Consider the following 14,927-nt stretch of genomic DNA (forward strand, 5'->3'; position numbering starts at 1 on the left):
TTTTGTATATTATTTAGGGACAGAATCTCACCGAGTGCTTAGCACCTCACCATTGCTGAGGCTGGCTTTGAACTCACAATCCTCCTGCCTCAGTCTCCCCAGCCACTGGGGAGGTGTGTGCCACCCTGCCCAGCCCTGAAATCATCATTCTTGCAGGAGTGTCCTGCCTGCATTTTTGAAGTCTGAGCAGGGCCCACAGCTGCTCTGCCTGTGTGGAGTGGCTGAAGGCCAAAAGCAATGTCTCTGGAGAAAAAGGAAATTTTTTCTGGATGCCAAGTTGGTGACCTTGGGGAGGGGTGTGTGTGTGTGTGTGTGTGTGTGTGTGTGTGTGTGTGTTGCTTTTGTGCTTCTGACTTGGGCCCAAGGAAAGGTCATGGTGAGTGAGAAAGCTTTTCAGAGGAGAAAGTCTGAGATACACCCCAGGAATGTCACCATGCTGCTGCCTGAGATCAATGTGGGACCCTCTGTCTGACCAGGTCAGCTGTCTTGCTGTGATATCAACAGGACAAGGTCCTTGGATATGGAACTTCCAGAAAGTGGACTGAAATGTCTGAGGCATCTAGGGATTGGTGGGGTCCTGTGTGATCTTGCTGAAGGAAGCCAGGCAAGATCTGGCGACTCGGCTGTAACAGCCAGTGCCCTTGGCGCCAAGCAACAGGAAGCAATTCTGGTTTATTTAAGCATAAAAGGACTTTATCAAAAGGATCTTGGGGAACTCACAAAATGACCAGGGGGGCTGGAGAACAGTTTAGAAAGCAGGCCAGACAAAGGAGGTTGTGCCGCAATCAGGATCATGGCCAAAGTCACAGCGATCCAGTGTCAACTCCGCTGCCAAATGCAGGATACCCCAGCTCGCGCTGCCACCGCTGGACATGGATATGATCTCCGCTGCCCCGGGAAATGAAATACCATTGCTATGGTGACTGCCACCCTCCACCACAGTGACCTCTGTGATCCTCACATCTCTGCATCCCTGCTCCTAACTCCAAGTCTTTGATGGGGCATCTGAATGGTCAAACCTAAGTCAGGAGCTCACGCCAACCACAATAGCAGCTGGCAAAGCACCTATCTGGCATTTTTAGCGTCCCAGATGAGAGGCAGCCAGGAAGATGGAGGAGTCCCCAAACATAGTAGGAGAGGTTTCATGTTGTAAGCTGTGCCTCTCCTGAAAAAAAATATAGAATCGCTGTCCCCAGCGAGTTTTAGAGAACTGTTTGCCTCCAGGGACAGCCTGAGCTCATCTTCCTCTTCTTCCAGATGGTGATGGGACGTGTGTGCGCACGTGTGCGTGTGTGTGTGTTTAAGAACAGGAAGTGCACAGTGTGGGGTTAGGAACCCTGGATTTGATTTTGAGTCTTTTCTGGTTTTGCCATACTGAGAATTGAGCCCAGGGGTGCTCTACCACTGAGTCACATTCCTGGTCCTTTTTATTTTGAGATAGGGTCTAAGTTGCCCAAGCTGGCCTTGAACTTTCCATCCTCCTGCCCTAGCCTTCTCAGCTGCCAGGATTATAGACATGAGCCACCACATCCAGTAATTTTTTTTGGGGGGGGGTACTGGGAATTGAACCTAGGAGTGCTTAACCACTGAACCACATCCCCAGCCCTTTTAAAAATATTTTAGAGACAGGGTCTTGCTGAATTGCTGAGGCTGGCTTTGAACTTGCAATCCTCTTGCCTCAGCCTCCTGAGCTGTTGGAATTACAGGTGTGCACCACCCAGCCATTTGGAGTCCCTTTTCCCAGTCAATTTTAGGTAAGCTGTTCACAATCTCAGGGCCTTGGTTCTATGTCATCATCTGTCATCCAGGAGATGGGGTTTACCAGCCACATGGCCTTGGGCGTGTTCCTTAACCTCTCTGAACATTAGCTTCCTTATCTATAAAAGGGAGGTGTGACAGCGTGCACTCAACCTTGGTTCCAATCCTGTCCTATGGTTGGCCCAGGCTAGAAGACTCAAAACTACATTTCCCAGATGCCTTTGCAGCTGGGGCTGTGGATGAGAATTAAGTTTCATCAATTAGATGCACTTATGTGAGGTTAGGAAGGCAAAAGTGAGGAGGAGACCGCTGGTCTGCTGCTCTGGCTGTTATTGCTGAACACCCTGTTTGTGTGCATACTCTAGTGTCTGCTCAGTACCCGCTCTGTGGACATGGACATCTCCTGTTAGAGTCTGTAAACAAGTCTGGATGGCGCCTGGCATTTTGCCAGAGGGAGTGGTTTGTGAAGTAACTCCAGCGAGCCATTAAGTGTGAAGATTCCTTATTGGTTGACTGCTGTATCTAGTTTATGTTAATTAGATAAGCTGTGTGGAATGTATAAATACCTCTGTTGTCCTACAATAAATGGCTCCCATTCCTGCTGTATCAATCTACACAAGTTGCTCATCACCCCCCAGTTATTTTGCTCAGCAGCCTATTTTGCTGCAGCCAGACTACGGCAGATGGTGGCCCTGCAGCAGATGGTGGCCCGTATGGGGAGCCCCGGGACACTGGGGGGGGGGGTAAGTTGACGACAAAAAGCTGCCCGTCCGTAGATAGGACGGGAGCAAATCTGCTCGTCCCTAGATAGATAGGGCGAGAGGAAAAATGGCCATTTTGAGAAAATGGAGAAGATTGATGCAGTATGTTTGTGTCTTGTTTTGTCTCAGTGTATTGTATTGTCTTTGTGACAAAAATATGGAAAGGGTGTTAAGTAAATTACTAAGGGAAGGAGGCACCCCAATGGAACCAAGAATAGTTAGGGCATGTGTTGGCAGAAGCCCAGGAACTCTAATCAGAAAGAAAAAGAAAGTTCAGAGGAGGAAGGATTATCAGGAAAAAGGAAGCAGCAAAAGGCTATTAGTGAATACTTTTCGTTACTGGAGGGTGCGTGAATCGGTGCAATGGCTGCCACGTGCGCGAACTGGTCATGGCGCAGCAAGGATTTTCCAAGCGGCAGTTGCTGGCTCTTCCCCACCCTCCTGCCCAGGGGAGCGGGACGCCACTGTGAGAGCCCAAATCTAGACCTGACCTGGAGGCACAGTCTCGCAGGCTCTTGCTCCCTGTGCCTGGAAGCAGTTTGAGTCTGGGACTCTCCCCAGGGCCATCTGGGGCTGCCTGGGTCGCTGCAGGCGGAAGATGGCCAGCGTCCCTGAAGTTTGATCATTTCCAAGGCCAGTAACTACAATGTTCTCCCACACCTGGAAGCTAATGAGTAATGAGCGCCATTAAGGCCTATTTCAAATGTAAAAAAACCTTGAGATAATGCACTAAATTGTTCAGAAGGTTGTTTTCTTAGTGCCTGCTGGAATACTACAGGATTTTCTTTAACCATCCGGAGTTCCTGCCTTCGTCCCAGCACCAGTGAAGACGAAGGTGGAAGAATTTTCAGTGTTGCTGAGAACTGGACGGGACTTCAGATCAAGCTAGCTGCCTGCAGAACTTACCTGGACTGTACCTGGACTATGATTTACCTGGACTATGAGTTTATCTATTGAGACACTGTTTTACCTGGACTGAGACAACAAACTGTAATCTACAACAAATTGTAACTCGGTATCTTTGCTAACAGTGTCATTGCTGGTATAATTTTTCCAAGGGCTTCTTGCATGGGGCCATCATTTGGCTTGGTATTGTGGCATTTTTTTTAAAAAGAGAGAGAGAGAGAGTGAGAATTTTTTTTTTAATATTTATTTTTTAGTTATCGGCGGACACAACATCTTTGTTTGTATGTGGTGCTGAGGATCGAACCCGGGCCACACACATGCCAGGCGAGCGCGCTACCGCTTGAGCCACATCCCTAGCCCCCTATTGTGGCATTTTGTATCCTCCCCTTCTACTTGTAGCAGATTGTTTGTGGTGTTTGTGTAAAAACCACTATGGTCATTATTCAAATTAAACAAAAGGGGGAAATATTAGAGTTTGTAAACAAGTCAGGATGGCGCCTGGCATTTTGCCAGAGAAATGTTAGGGTCTGTAAACAAGTCTGGATGGCGCCTGGCAAAATGCCAGAGGGAGTGGTTTGTGAAGTAACACCATCGAGCCATTAAGTGTGGAGATTCCTTATTGGTTGACTGCTGTATCTAGTTTATGTTAATTAGATAAGCTGGAATGTATAAATACCTCTGTTGTCCTACAATAAATGGCTCCCATTCCTGCTGTATCAATCTACACAAGTTGCTCGTCACCCCCCCTTACCCCCCCCCCCCAGCCAGACTGCGGCAATCTCCAAAGGCAGCCCCCTTGCTCTCTGCCTTCCTGCTAGTGGTAGAGAGGGCAACCATATTGGTGACAATCAGTGGTGTTGTTTACGTAGCCTAGAGGCTACTCCTTTGGACTCTTCTAGGAATTTTGTAAACACCTTATTTCCTGGAGTAATTTCCTCTTGCTAAAAATCACCAAAAAGCCAGGCACAGTGGCATATGTCTATAATTCCAGTGACTCAGGAGGCTGAGGCAGGAAGATCACAAGTTGGAGACCAGCCTCAGCAATTTAACAAGGCCCTAAGCAACTTAGTAAGACTCTGTCTCAAAATAAAAAGTAAAAGAACTGGGGATGTGGCTCAGTGATTAGCGCCCCAAGTTCAATCCTCAGTATCCCCCCCCCAAAAAAAAAAATTGCCAGAGAAGTTCTCTCTTCCCTGAAACTAAACTCTAAACTGCTGGGGGTATCACCCCTGTGCTCACAGGGTTGTTGATGGAATTCGCTTCGTGTTATCTAGCTTTGCCCTTCCAGGACTTGGTGTTTTTTTTTGTTTTTTTTTTTTTTTTATGGGTGTGTATCTCTTTTCATAGGGGAGACTTAAATGTGATAGATTCTTGTGACAAGTCACTCTGTTTTACATGCTCCCAGGCTGTTGCTTTACATAGAGTCACTGGGGCGGACAACGTGGAAGCATTCAGATTCTTTGGGTGGCTTCCCTGCTTTCCAAGGCTATCAGGTGCTAGGTATTGGGGAGAATCTCATGTCTCTGCCCACAGATGTGCAAAAGTCTTCTGAGAAAGGTGACAGGCTTCCTAGTGTGATGTCCCCATCAGAGTCAGCTCCCATCACTACCAGTTTGTGTCCAGGCTCCCAGTAGAACTCCTCACCCCTCCCAGTTAAATCTTTGTATGTACAAAACCGTCCCTTCTTGTCCCATCAGATTAGGAGAACAGGCTGCCCAAGGATCTCTTCCTGTGGGGAACCCCATGCCCCTGGCTGTGGCATTGACCCCAAGCATTAAGCGTTTCCAGAACGGGGTGGGGGTGGGGCAGAGGATTATAATCCTGCTGGAACAGGTCCTTGGGAAGAAGTTCCAGATACAAAATGGGCTTGTGGGGACTGGGCTCTGGGTGCTGAGGGAGGAGAGGAGCCCCGGATTGGAGCAGGGGCATGACAGTACCCGGGGACCTGGGAGGGCCCCAACCTACTGCTCAGTGGACAGATTTCTCCTACCATTGATCCAAATCCCTTATCTCGTCGCCTCACCCTCTTGCTCTCCCCCATTCCACTTCCTGCCACAAAATGGAGCTCTCTGTGGAGCGAGGGGTCAGGCAGGTGGCCCAGGCCGCCAGGCTGGTTGGAAGCTGGGCTGTGGTCGGCTCCCAGAACAATCCAGGCTCTTCTCCCACCGGTCAGGGGGCTTGAGGCTGAGGGAGCGAGATAAACGGTTTCAGTGGTTTTCAGGAACCCAATCAATTGCCAGGCAGGACGAAACCCTCTGGGGACCGATAAAGCCAGCCCTGCGCCCGCTGCCCGGTTGGACTCGTGTGGTTTGAAGTTTCGTGTGGTTTGGACAAGTTCTCGGGGCTTTGTGGGAGGCTTCAGTCTGCTTCCAAAGTGCAGCAGACAGAGGCCAACGGGCCTGGACTCCAGCAGTCACTCCTGAAATGAAAGAGGTGGCCCGTGCTGTCTCCGGCAGGGCCCCGAGGCCGGGCCAGCCCGGGCTGTTGGCTGCGCTCCGGGTTCGCGCCCCGGGCGCGAGGTGTGGGCGTTGGTCTAAAAGATCTGTCGCCCGAGGCAGGCGACACTGTGGCGTTGGGGAGCCAGCTGCCGCGGGTCTGACGGTCTGCTCGGGCTTCCAAACTGGAAAGACCAAGGCTGGTTTCCAGATTCCACGTTCTGCCGCGCACGCAGACGGGACGCGCCGCCGCCCCGCGCAGAGGAAGCCCGCGACGCTGGGGACACCGCCTGGAGCCAGTGCGCATAGCAACGGGGCGGTTTTCCCTCCAGCTGGAAGCTCCCCGTTTAACCTCTTAAGTGCCAGCAGATCTGGAACCGTCGCCGGCGGGCCTGGGCGGGCACCTGGCGAGGCTGGGTCCCGGCACCCGAGCGCCACGGGTGGGCACTCGGCGTGCCGGTGACTGCGGCTCCGCAAGCAGGAGAGGAGGGCTGCCCCGCGAGATGGAGCGCCGCGGGTCCCGCGGGGAGCCATCTAACAATGCCTTGTCCCCTGGGAAGCCCGCGCCAGCCTGCGGGGGCCACAGCGACACAGAAGCAGGAACACGTGCTGCTTGGGAGGGAGGCCAGGGCGCCTGGCATATCTCAGGGGTGCTCGCACCCTCCGGGGACCTTCCTGCCTCCACAGAAGGTGGGGACAGAGGGGGAGGCGAGCGTGGAGAGAAAGGGAAGTGGGAAGAAATTGGTCACGGAGGAGGCTATTTTTATTCTTTGCTACAGCTGCGTGCGTTTCTCTGACCAACGAGAAGGCGAAAATTAGAACAGCTGAAAACAGACCCTGAACTTCACCGAGGGAGGCGGGGCACGAGGGGGAGGGGGCGGCTCAGGAAAAGGGGCGGGAGGGGGAAATCCTTGAGGACCTGGCAAACCCCAGAGTCCCCGAAACCCTCTCCACGCAGCACCCCCCCACATCCCGCCCTAGAGGTCTCAACCTTCACCTTGGGTTTCCGAGGTGGGGGCACCTTCCCCCTCTGTGTGACATCTTGGACTTGACACTGCCAAGATGGGATTTGTTCATCAGTGTCGTCTGTTAGGCCCCAGAGGAGCGCTTATCCCTTCTGGCAAGAGACAGGACCTCCTGGGTGGTGTCAGTCACCAAGGAGTCCCTCTAGCACCTGGAGAAATGGCAAATGTTCCCAACAGGAAACCAAAACTGGGGGTGAGGGCTCTAGTCAGAACCTTCTGGGTGGGGGGGCTCTGATCCTCTAAGTCTGTAGCTCCCACAGTGTGGTCCAAGGATTCCTGTGGTTCTTTGAGAAGCTCCAGGGGATTTGCTTTGTCCCAACCAAAACGACATAAATACCCCAACTGATTGGTTGCTGAGGCAGTTAGAGGAAAGCCACCATCTTCTATTAGACAAGAGTCCAGCTCTGGCCGTGGGACAGCGCTTGCCTAGCAGCGCTTCCCAGGTTCCACAGGAAGCAGGAAAAAAAGTCATCTATTAAAAAGGTTTGCAAAAATGTATTTTTCGTGTGTGTTTTGGAAAATATAGATTTTTTTTCATAAAATTTGCTGTTGATGTTACCATGTATATTAATTATCTATTGAGTAACAAATCACTCCCCAAATTGGGTGGCTGAATTGGTTGGAGGAATCTGGGAACACAGGAGCTGGGTGATTTGGGCTCCCCTCTCTGAGGACAGTGTAATTAAGATGTAGCCCAGGGCTGGAGTCTTCTAAAAGCTCAAGGAAAGGGGCCACCTCCAAGCTCACCCATCTGGCCTTGGGCAGGCCTCGGTTCCTTGCCACAGGGGCCTTGCACAGGACTGTCCTAGGACAAGGCTTTTGGCTTCCCCCAGAGAAAATGAAAGCCAGTGCCCAGGACAGAAGCCACTGTTCCTCTGTAATCTAATTTTTTTTTTTTTTTTTTAAGAGAGAGAGAGAGAGAATTTTTTAATATTTATTTTTTAGTTCTAGGCGGACACAACATCTTTGTTTGTATGTGGTGCTGAGGATCGAAAGCCACATCCCCAGCCCCTGTAATCTAATTTCTAACCAGTATCCAAATAAGACAATCAATGACCCACTCTATCTATCTGAAGTGAGTCTAGTTTCCACTGCAGGGAGGGGATTACTTAAGGGCATGAATGATAAAAGGTGGAGATTATTGGGTACCATCTTGCAGGCTGCCTACCACAAGTATAATTAATTTGTTATTATTGTTTTTATACTAATCAAGATGTAAATATTAATAATTTTTCTATTTTCATTTTTAATGTGGGAAATACTGAGAGATATAACCTCAACAACCCACCCACCCATCTATCTATGCATCCTTTCACTCATCCATCCATCCATCCACCATCTATCCACCTACACACCCAATCAAGGTGTTCTAGCCACTGGGCTAGTGGTGGTGTTTTAACAGTGAACAAGATTGCCAGCGATTGCCCTGTGGAACTCCTAACATTTTAACAGATGATGCAGTTCACAAGTAAATAAGATGGAATTTAAAAATAACTTTGGGGCTAAGGATGAAGCTCAGTACTTTGCCTAGCATCTGAAGGCCCTGGGTTCCCTGGACAGTACTGACGCCCCCCTCCCCACTCAAAAAATACCTCATTTTGGGTTGTCATAATTTGGGTCCCCAAAGCCTAGAGTCTAGGGAAATAGATACTTTAACATGGGCACCATTTTAAGGAGGGTGATATCATAGGTGGCCTGAATTGGGGCTGAGCCCAGGATGCAGGGTCTGAGGACAGGGAATGTGTTTTAGCTTCTGCCAGATATGAGGCCCTGGTGAGCCAGAATGATCTGGAATATTCCAGGTTCATCATGACCTTGTCACCCAATTTTTTCACAGAAGTATGTTCTCCTTTAGTCTCTAGGCAACCCCGGCAGGGTGTCATCCAGACTGGCCCTGACGTCCCGGTGTTTGTTGGTAACTGTGGATCTCAGAGCGAGGCACCCTCCTATGGAAGGTGTAACCACAGGGCAGAGCTCGGCTGGCTTTGTTCAGTTTTTGTCTTCTCAATGAAGGGCGTCCACGCTGTGTCTTTTGCTTTGATCCTGGAGACTCCTCTGTGGCTTCCTGTGTCCCCAGTGGATCCCTGTGTCTCAGGTTTTACCTTTGGACATTCCGCAGGGAAAAAGCCAGAATTCATGAAAAGTGCTTCAACCTACGACCCCCAATGCAAAACAATTGGGGTCTTTTTTCATCTGACTCTCATACCTGGGGAATTTGAGCTGGCTAGAAAGGGGTAGGTGGCATCTGGGGCAGATGCAGCCAACCCAGGCTGGAGGCATAAGGAGGCTGTGCTCTGTGGCAGGAAAAGGAGGGGTGGGTGAGACTGTGATGGAAGGAAAGACAGAAAAGATGAGGGAACTTTCCTACTTTAAACCCTTGCCTAGGGCAGCCCTGCTCCGAGCATGACCCAAAGACTTGGAGCATTTTAAAGAGGAAATGGGCCCCACAGGGGTAAATAGTGCTCCCCCAAAGCCCCAGCCACCTCTGGGGTACACAGTAGCTTTAATCGGTCATATCTGTTTTTAGTGACCATATCCCCAGTGTGAAGGGCTCCACAAAGACCAAGGCAGGCCGGGTACCGTGGCACACACCTGTCATCCCAGGGGCTAGGGAGGCTGAGGCAGGAGGATCACAACTTTGAAGCCAGCCTCAGCAATGGTGAGGTGCTAAGCAACTCAGTGAGACCTTGTCTCTAAATAAAATATAAAATAGGGCTGGGGATGGGGCTCAGTGGTCGAGTGCCCCTGAGTTCAATCCCTGGTGCAAAAAAAAAAAAAAAAAAAAAAAAAGACCCCGGCAGGCCTCTGACAGGACATAGGGCCAGCTTTCTTTCTTTTCTTTTTTCTTTTTGTGGTGGGGTAGAAACCTGTTGCTTGAAATGAGACCTTTCTGAGGCCCTAGCACAATCATGCTTCTAGAACAGTCTCCTCCATGGTGGGCTCTTGGTGGTCTCAGACCTTGAATATGGGCCTCATCCTAGCAAAATGCTAAAAGGATATGACTATCTATTTGTCTCTTGAGCGCTTTTGCGGGAGAGAAAAGGGATGTTACCTTTGCTTTCAGGATTCTATCTGGAAGCTGAGACCAGCTCCATTGTCCAGGCTACAGTGGTTCTGAAAGCATAACAAACAAGAGGAGCATCCCTGGGGACTTGTTTGAAGTGCAAATTTTAGGGGCAGGAGGTGTCACTCAGTGGTATCTTGTGAGAGGCCCTGAGTTCCATCCTCAGTCACCTCCCAAAACAAACAAACCAAACCAACTATGAAATACACACTTTGGCAGTTCGTGTAGACTTACTGAGTCAGACTGTTTGGGTGGGGGGGGGGGGCTTGTGAATCTGTGTTTTAATAAGGCTCCTGTTTGATTCTTCTCTCGGTACTAGGGATTGAACCCAGGGGTGCTTAACCAGTGAGCCACATCCCAGCTCTTTATATTTTTTCATTTAGAGACAGGGTCTCCCCAAGTTGCTTAGGGCCTTGCTAAGTTGCTGAGGCTGGCCTTGAACTCTCAGTCCTCTGGCCTCAGCCTCCTAAACCGCTGGGATGACAGGCGGGCACAGCTCCCCCATTTGATTCTGATGCCCATTCAAACTTAAGCTTGTTTATTACGTTTATTTTCCCCATTTAAGCGATGGAAAAATTGAAGTTCCAGGGGCATAAGTAACTCTACCAGGATCCTGCTGCCAGCAAGGATTCAAACCCAGGTCTTTCATTAAGGAAACTCTCTTTCTCTTTCACCGCACCCTTCAGCTTCTTTGAGTGCCTAGCTGCTTACCCCAGGGGGTCCCCAGCTTGGCTTCACATTGACATCACCTGCAGAGCTTTTTAAAAAAAATATATCTTCATGCTCTACCCCAGAAAATGGAATCTCATGGGGTGTGGCTGGGTTTCTGTAAGTTTCTATTCTCTGGCTCACAAGCAGCCTAGCCCAGACTCCTCTAAAAAGGTTTTGAGGAAAGCATTTGCACTAAGGTGTGAGACACATGTGTTACCTTTCCCAGGGTATCTGCATTTGAAAAAAGAAAGCTGGGACACAGATAATGACTTCCATAAGCATCCCAGCAAGAGGGAGAGAGCAACGTTTGATCAATTTCTCGCTCTTGCAGGGCATTGATTGCTCTTCCATTCCCTGGTAGGAGTCTTCTCCACCTACCTACTCCTATCTAGTCCCCGTCCAAGATCTCTGAAAGCCGTCTTTCTGAGGATATTTTTATTTTGTTTTGTTTTGGTACTGGGGATTAAACTCAGGGGTGCTTAACCATTGAGCCACATCCCGAGCCATTCTTATTTTTTTATTTAGAGACAGGGTCTCACGGAGTTGCTTAGGGCCTCGCTAAATTGTTGAGGCTAGCCTTGAACTCGTGATCCTCCTGTCTCAGCCTCCCAAGTCACTGGGATTACAGTTGGTGCCACCATGCCAAGCCCTCTGAGGAAATTTTTGGAAGTAGAGGAGCTTGAATGGATCCTTCTCCAATGCTCTAAAGTGGTCATCCTTGCCCATGGATAGCTGGAGTTTCCAAAGCCAAGTAACAGTGGTCAGTTCCATGCAAAACCAAAATTATTAAAATAAAATAAAACTTTTAAAAGCATTTAAGACTGAAGGAGGAGAATCTCCCTCCCCAGGCTTTTGCCAATGTCCATCCAAATATATTCAGCCACAGAAATCAAGGTGGCACGTTAGCCACAAATTTGATAAGAATATTTTTTCAGACTCTAATTCACACAAATTGGGTAAGATCCCAAGTATGGGCTATCTATCTCCAGATGAAAAGATTTTGATGTAGATCTCAGCTGCAGCCCTCACCCACCCCTTTTTAAATTGTGATAAACCTTTGATTCCTTTCACCCCTACCCCAGGAATAGGAATGGAACCCAAGTGCTCTACCACTGAGCCACATCCCTTTGATTCTGAAAACAGGAAAAATAAAAGCCCACCCTCAAATGATTTTTTTTTTTTATGGCAGCTACAGTCTCTCACCCTGTTTCCTGCACCTGGTAGGGGACACTGAGGACCTCCGCCCTTCAGGAAATGGCTCACTCGTCAGCAGCTGGGATCTTAGGAACAAAGGCCTAGGTTCATTACCACGGTATCGACCCTGACACGCTCTGCCTGGGCCACCTCCCCCAGAGTTCCTCAATTCACACCCCAAATGAAGTGTAATTGGACCTGGACACCTTTGAAGTCCCCTAGCAGATTGCCAGCTTTTTGAAATGTCCTTGATTTGCATGGCGAGGACCTGGTTGGAGGTGACATTTTCTTTCCCCTTAGCCTACAGTTTTAAAAGACAGAATTATTTTAAATGACATTCCCTCACCATGAAGAGCTGCCGTGGAAGAAATCAAAATTCTCTAAGCGGAAAAAAAGGAAAAACAACTCCGAGGATTTGATTCATCTCTAATTTGCCCTTTGGCCCAGTTCTGATTCTGGGGGTGCCACCTAGGAAGCCACCATGTACTTGCAAATTTCTTGCCAAGTCCCCAATCTGGGTGATGACAAGGTTCCAGGAGAGTCCTGAAGTCCAGAGGGCCCCTGTGAGATCTGAAACCAGAAAACCAGGCCTGTGAGCAGGGGGAGGAGGGTGGAGTGAGGATCATCTGTCTTCCTTCCCAGCAGAGCCAGGGCTGCCCGGCAGAAATCAGGGCAGAAATCACGTGCAGTCCCGGAAATAAGCATGTTGTGTGCCCCATGAGGTTTAAAGCGGGATGCTTTCCTGTAAGACAGCGGAGGAAGGGCCTGCCTGGTGGAATCATGCCTGTGGCCTGGGCCGGCCTGTGTCAAGCCCAGGAGAAGCTCCTTTGCTCTGGGAAGCCATTGGCCCCCGTTTGAAGCCACCACTAAGCGTCTGCTTCTAGAAGCTTCTTTGGAGACACCATCTTCTGAAGCAAGCCGCCCACTCTCCCCTATAGCAATGCTGCCCCAGTAGAACATTCTATGAGGATGGAAGTGTCCTAGAACTGTGCTAAACAGGGGAGTCACTGTCATATGCAGCTGTCGGATACTTGAGACAAAGCTGCTGACACTGTAGAAATGAATTTTACATTTGTTATTTAACTACTTTAACTTAAATGGCTGCGTGTGGCTAATGGCTACTGTATTAGATAGCAAGGAGACAGATGATTTTAAAAAAATTAAAATAAAATAAAATCTGGGCTGGGGATGTGGCTCAAGCAGTAGCGTGCTTGCCAGGTATGTAAAGATTTTGTGTCTGCCGAAAACTAAAAAAAAATAAATAAATAAATATTAAAAAAAAATCCGATGGTAGCAGGGCACAGTGGCACACGACTATAATCCCAGCAATTTGGGAGACTGAGATAGGAGGATCACAAATTTGAGGCCAGCTTCAGAAATGTAGCAAGGCTCTAAGCAACTTAGTTAGACCCTTTCTCAAAATATAAAACTAAAAAGGGATGGGGATGTGGCTCTGCAGTTAAACACCCCTGGGTTCAATCCCTGGTACCAAAACCAAACAAACAAAAAACCTATTCTAGTAAGGGAGAGACCTCCTTCCCACATGACAATGCTAGTAATGAGGAAATCAAGGAAGGGTGTTAGAGTTATAGGCCCAGACTGCGCAATTAAAAAAAAAAAGTTTTTTAAGTTGTTGATGGACCTTTATTTTATTTATTTTTATGTGGTGCTGAGAATCGAACCCAGGGCCTCATGCATGCTGGGGTTGACCACTGAGCCCCAGCCCCAGCCCAGACTGGGCAGTTTTTAAGTTGGACTTTTCAAGACAAGAAACTGACTAGAGAGGATTTCTGGCAAAATAGCTTTGGGTTGGTGAACACAGCAAGCAGAGGCCTAGTACAGTAAGTTGTTAGTTTTTTGGTTTTGTTTTTAGGTACTAGGCGTTCTACCACTGGGCTATATCCTGAACCTTTTTTTTTTATTTCTTATTGAGACAGGGCCCCACTAGGTTGCTGAGGCTGGCCTCGAACTTAGGATCTTTCTGCTTCAGCCTCTGGAGTAGCTGGGATTACAGGTGTGTGTAGTCTTGATAACAATGTTTTTTTAGTTGGTTCAGTCTTGTTTTCCAGATGCAAATATTTCTTAGGATAAGTAACTAAACTATTTTTACTTATTCTCAGTATTGTTTAAAGATGGGGACAAAAATGTATGTCTGGTCCCAGTACTGTTTTTTTTTTTTTTTTTTGTACTGGGAATTGAACCTAGGGGCTCTTAACCACTGAGTCACATCCTCAGCCCTTTTTAGTTTTTATTTTGACACCAGGTCTCCCAAGTTGCTTAGGGCCTCGCTAAGTTGTTGAGGCAGGTCTTGAATTTGCCATCCTCCTGCCTCAGCCTCCAGAGCTGTTGGGATTACAGGTGCGAACCACTGTGCCCGGCCCTAGTACTGTTTAACATAGGGATAGGGAAAGATAAATTGCTTCCAGAATTTAGCAACTTAAGACAATTATTTATTATGTCAGTTTCTGAAGGTCAGAAATTGATAGGTCCTTAGCGGAGTGGTCCTGGCTTGGTTTCCTCATGAAGTTGCAGCCCGAATGTTGCTGTGGGTTGACAATGCTTTGAATGCTTTAGAAGGGCTCGAGGTTCCACTTTCAAGGTGGCTCACTCATGTGGCTGGTGCAAAGGTGTGGGCTATTGGCAGGAGGGCTCAGTTTCCGGTCATGTAGGATCCTCCAATGGGAGCTTCTTGAAGACCCTTATCACCCCTCCCACCCCCGAGAGAAAGTGATACAAAACAGAGCCAGGCCAGCGGGAAGCCTTGGATGCTTGTAATTCCAGCGTCTCAGGAGGCTGAGGCAGGAGGATCATGAGTTCAAAGCCAGCCTCAGCAATTTAGTGAGGCTCTGAGCAACTCAGGGAGACCCTGTCCCTAAATAAAATACAAAATAGGGCTGGGGATGGGGCTCAGTGGTCGAGTGCCCCTGAGTTCAATCCTTAGTACCAAACAAACAAAAAAATGTTTTCAGGGCTAGGGATGTGGCTCTGTGGTAGTATCTGGTATGTGAAAGCCCTTGGGTTCAATTCTAGCACCAGAAAGAAAAAAAAAAAGAGGCCACCATGAGAAGCTGCT

The sequence above is a fragment of the Callospermophilus lateralis genome, chromosome X (assembly GCF_048772815.1).
Source record: "Callospermophilus lateralis isolate mCalLat2 chromosome X, mCalLat2.hap1, whole genome shotgun sequence".
Taxonomy (NCBI): Eukaryota; Metazoa; Chordata; class Mammalia; order Rodentia; family Sciuridae; genus Callospermophilus; species Callospermophilus lateralis.